This window comes from Lotus japonicus, chromosome 5 (assembly GCF_012489685.1).
Source record: "Lotus japonicus ecotype B-129 chromosome 5, LjGifu_v1.2".
NCBI classification, from domain to species: domain Eukaryota; kingdom Viridiplantae; phylum Streptophyta; class Magnoliopsida; order Fabales; family Fabaceae; genus Lotus; species Lotus japonicus.
In genome coordinates, this window is record NC_080045.1 from 22,999,356 (window position 1) to 23,004,491 (window position 5,136).

The following is a 5,136-nucleotide window of genomic DNA, read 5'->3' on the forward strand; positions in this document are numbered from 1 at the left end:
AACCCTAATCGTGAATAGGATTTTATTCTCTTGGCATGAGTTTAAAAACTTGGGCCTTACATCAGCACAGATACTTCCTCTTGAAGATTGTTATTGATATCCAGCAGATTATGTTTTTCATTTTCAAGACCTTTGACAGTTCTCTCCAGCTTCTTACCTTAGTCACGCGCTTCTTGCCAATTCTTGAATAACAACTTGTATGTTTCAGCAAGTTCTTCTTCTGAAATTTCTCCATCACTGGACTCAGTCTCAGAATTGTATTTCACAGTAAGTCCCAAGACTTGATTTCTAGTTTTATCTCCTTCAGAATCTTCATCAGACCAAGTGACCATCATCCCCTTTCCTTGTTTCTTCAAAAACGTTGGACATTCTGATTTGATATGACCATACTCTTCACATTCAAGACACTGGACCCCTCTGCCTTTGCTAGATTTCTCTTCATCCTCTTCAGCGTTGGACACAAATGCTATACTTTTCTTCTTCTTATCAGATTTGTCATTGAGAGACATCTCAAATGTTTGTAAAGACCCAATGAGTTCATCAACCTTGATGTTGCTGATGTCTTGAGCTTCTTCAATGGCAGTAACTTTCATATCAAACTTCTTAGGTAGAGACCTGAGGATTTTTCTTGCCAACTTTTCTTCAGACATTTTTTCTCCTAACGCAAAGGATGTGTTGGCTAGGTCACGCCAGCGTATATGGAAGTCAGAGATGGATTCATATTCCTTCATTTTAAGATTTTCAAACTGGGTTGTGAGCAATTGAAGTCTTGACATTCGAACTCTTGATGTTCCTTCATGAGTTGTCTTGAGAATCTCCCAGGCATCCTTAGCCACAGTGCATGTATTGATTAGCCTAAACATATTCCTGTCTACTCCATTGAAAATAACATTCAAGGCTTTGGAGTTTCCAAGAGCTTCTACATCTTCTTCTTTCGTCCACTCTTCTTCGGGCTTCAATTCTTCTGTTGATGTTCCTTCTTTAGATACTACAACTGGATGTTTCCAACCTTTCACAATTGCTTTCCATGTTTTGCTGTCCATAGATTTAAGAAAAGCAACCATACGAGCCTTCCAATAATCATAGTTGGTACCATCCAATAAAGGTGGCCTAAGGAGTGATCCTCCTTCTTTAATGTTGTCCATGAAACCAGAATACATATTCCCTGGAACTCACCCAAACAGAATAGGGTGCCTGCTCTGATGCCAATTGAAATTATGGTTTGCGCACAGGACAGATGTCGAACGCGATGTTGGGACAATCGGTTCTACAATTGCACAACAGTACCGAAATTAAGCCACACATTTAATACAGTAGAAACAACACAGTAGCAACAATAAATCACTAAAAAACACAGAGAATTGCTAACCCAGTTCGGTGTCAAAACACCTACGTCTGGAGGATACCAATCCAGGAGTCAATCCACTATCTTAGTAATAGCTCTCAGGTCATACATGAAAGTCCCTCCTATACCTAAGTACTCAACCTTAGTATAGAGCATCTTCAATGTCTACCACTATTACAACTAGTGATTCTAGCTTAGCCCTTCCCTCTAAGCTACGAGGAAACTTCCCCTAACTCCTAATGATCACTACCACAGTGACCGATCCTTTACACAAGAGATTGAAAGATAGATCTCATGATCAAAAACTAATGCAACAACTCTCAGCTAATACAAGAACATAAAGCTGCTGAGAGAAAAACAGAAACACGCTGTGAACTCACGAATATGAAACCCTAATTTCTCCAACCAAAGGCACACCTAGCAACTAGGTTTTGGTCTTCATAAATAGCAGTTGTTCAGGCCTTGTCTTTGATGGGATTGAACGAACAAAGGAGTCCACAACAAAACAGAAAGTCAATCTTTTAAAACATAACCAAATCTTATCAAATAAGATTTGAAAATAGATTGAAACTTTCACAACTTAAAACCAGATCAAATCTTCTGAAACAGAAACAGAAACAGATTTGATCACACTTGATATATTCCTTGAGCAGCACACAGAAGCTTTTTCAACAACCCTAACTTGATTTCCACGAAATCAATCCAACGCTTCACAATTAATCATCCAAACACACAACAGTTCACAGGGACACATGTCAGTCAAGGTGTTAAGACATCGTGTCCGACATCTTGTCACTGACTCAAAAACATTAGCTAAAATGTAGACAATCATAACAAAGGAACAACAGCTTTAATAACAGAGTTCTCATATAGATAAGGAGACTCAAACATTTACCACAATAAGAGAAGCAAAGCTGCTTCTTACACCTCTACTCCACCGCCTACAACCCGATCTCCAACTCGAGCAGCTAAGCTTCGGCGGAAGGATCACCATCGCCTAATAGCGTTAAGCGCTGATGACCCTATTGTAGTAGTGTTTTTAGGGTCATTTCTTTGTTTGTTTTAAGTCTTTTTGTTGAGGCTCATGTAGTGTTTCATGCATTCTCATGCATTTTTATCTTTCTTTGAGTCTTTATTTTGTTTTGGTAATTTTGTAGTTTTATAGGGACTTTTCTTGCATTTTAAGTAAGTTTAGGACTTGCATGATTTTCTTATGTTATTTGAGGGTCCTCTTTGCTAACAAAGCTCTTTGAGCTTCTGGATATTTCCCTTGACTTGTTGGTTAGGTTTGCTGATCAGAAACTGAAGGAAAAATAAGGCCAAGAAGCATGGAATTGAAGGAGGACTTAAAGAGGCTTGAAGAGGAAGTTACAAGAAGCCAAAAAGTCTTTTCCAGCGAGCTTGAGCGCCTAGTCGCTGGGAATTGGCGCCTAGGCGCTAGTTGAATTTTCTGAAGCTCATGGAATTGGCGCCTAGGCGCTGGGAATTGGCGCCTAGGCGCTGGGAATTGGCGCCTAGGCGCCAATTGCCTTCCAGGGGCATGTTTTTGCCTTGGAATTGGCGCTCAAGCGCTTTGAATTGGCGCCTGAGCGCCCAGACTCGTTTATTTTGTGTATAAATAAGACTTATGCCAATTTCTTTGGGGAGTTAGTCATTTTTACTCATTTTGGATCAAGTTTGAGAGCTGAGGAGAACCTTGGGGTTGTAGGAAGGCTTCCAACTTGTATTTTTCTCAGGTTCTTATTACATTTTCTGTATGAATTCACTAGCCATGAGTGGCTAGTTCTCTTTTTTGCTTTGGGTTAAGAGATTCTATGAAGTTTTAGTTTGTTAAATCCTATCTCTATGCATGAGTTCTTGATTTACCTTGTATTTCAATTCCATTATGCATGTTTAGCTTTGGTGCACCCTTGCTATAGGCTAGATTATAATCAAATGGAAGTTTGTTATGATTTAGGGACATGAATTGCTTCTAGGAATAGAGTGAGGGTAGGATTTTGTTGGCCTGAATATGTATGCTTAAAAACCTCTTATGAATGATTAAGTACACAAGGAATTGGGCTTAACTTTCAATTTTAGAGAACTACTTTTGTGAGGAATCAATTAGTAAGTACATAGGCTAAAGCAACAAGTGATAAATCAAGGTTTCACATGCATAGGATATGTAGACTAAAGTGGATTAGATGATCAACAACCCAAGGCATTTTTCCATCAATTGTTAATTTAAACAATTTCAACATTGCTTTTTTGCAAAATCATTGTTACCAACAACCAAAACCAATTTCTGAATTTTACTGTTTTAAGAACTTGCAAACTTTAGGCTTAAATCCACAATTTTCACTCACAATCCCTGTGGTTCGATATTTTAAAACCCGGAGGTTTCTGTACACTTGCAGATTTACCAACAAGTTTTTGGCGCCGTTGCTGGGGATTGTTTGTGGTTTTCGGTTTAAGTTTAAAAGTTGGTTTGTTTGTGTTACTAAGCGTTGCATTGAATAGGTGTTACTAACCTTTTCTCTGTTTTTGTGATTTCAGTTTATGCAAGATAGACTTGGCACGGATCCATTGGAGTTTGATCCGGAGCCAGAGCGTACTCTCCATCGTCGTCGAGCTCAGCAAAGAGCTGTTGAGATAGCCGTCATGGCTGTCCACATGACGGAGGAGGAGTTGCAAGCCCACATTGAAGAAAGAGTGAATGAGGCTATTGCTCAAAGACTTCAAGAGCAAGAAGCGGAGAATGCCAATCGTTCTCTTAGAGACCTCACCTCGGCTGCCATGAGCTACGATTACTCGGGCAGCATAGTTTCCCCCGATGGCACGGGAAAATTTGAGCTGAGGCCGACATTCATCAACTTGGTGAGCCAAAATCAGTATGGTGGAGGTGTTCTTGAAGATCCTCATGCACACATGGAGCGGTTCATCCGCAATTGCAACACTTATCAAGTTCAGAATGTTTCAGCGGACACCATCCGCTTGAGTTTGTTTCCTTTCTCTTTGAGGGACACTACTGAAGAGTGGTTGAATTCACAGCCCCAAGGTAGCATTACATCTTGGGAAGATCTAGCTGAGAAATTCACCACAAGGTTTGTTCCAAGAGCCCTCTTGAGAAAGCTCAAGAACGACATCATGACTTTTGCTCAATCCACCGATGAAAATCTCTATGAAGCTTGGGAGAGGTTCAAAAAGCTCTTGAGGAGGTGTCCTCAACACAACCTCACCCAAGCTGAACAAGTGGCAAAGTTCTATGATGGTCTTCAATATTCTTCGAGGTTTGGCTTGGATGCGGCCTCAAATGGAGAGTTCGATGCGCTACTTCCACAAGTTGGGTACGAGTTGATTGAAAAAATGGCTATAAGAGCCATGAACTCTAGTAATGAGTGCCAAGCCCAAAGAGGAGTCCTTGAGGTTGAAGCTTATGATCAGCTCATGGCCTCCAACAAGCAACTCTCCAAGCAAATGAATGAAATTCAAAATCAAATGAAGACGACCAAGGTGATTGGTGGTTGAGTTGCCAAAGTGGAGTGTGTGACTTGTGGAGGGCCACATGACAGTGAAGAATGCACCGAGACTAGACCGGAGGAGGAAGTGAAAGCCATGAGTCAAGCTCGGAATGACCCGTTTTCAAATACTTACAATCCAGGATGGAGGAACCACCCCAACTTATCTTGGAGGCAAAGCAACAATGGGCAAGGAAGTAGTTTTCAAAGGAAATTTCCTAGTCAAGGGTTCCAAGGCCAAAGCTCAAGACAACCTCAAGAGCGAGGAGAAGTTGAAGGTGGTGATAGCAAGAA

At 40.7% G+C, this 5,136-nt stretch overlaps 1 non-coding gene across 1 annotated transcript; it reads right to left on the reverse strand.

The window, feature by feature from the left end:
* Window positions 1–4,453: 4,453 nt before the first annotated feature.
* On the reverse strand, window positions 4,454–4,560 carry LOC130721642 (small nucleolar RNA R71). Its single transcript, XR_009013565.1, has one exon. It is a non-coding gene; the product is annotated as a small nucleolar RNA R71 (small nucleolar RNA).
* Window positions 4,561–5,136: the final 576 nt, after the last annotated feature.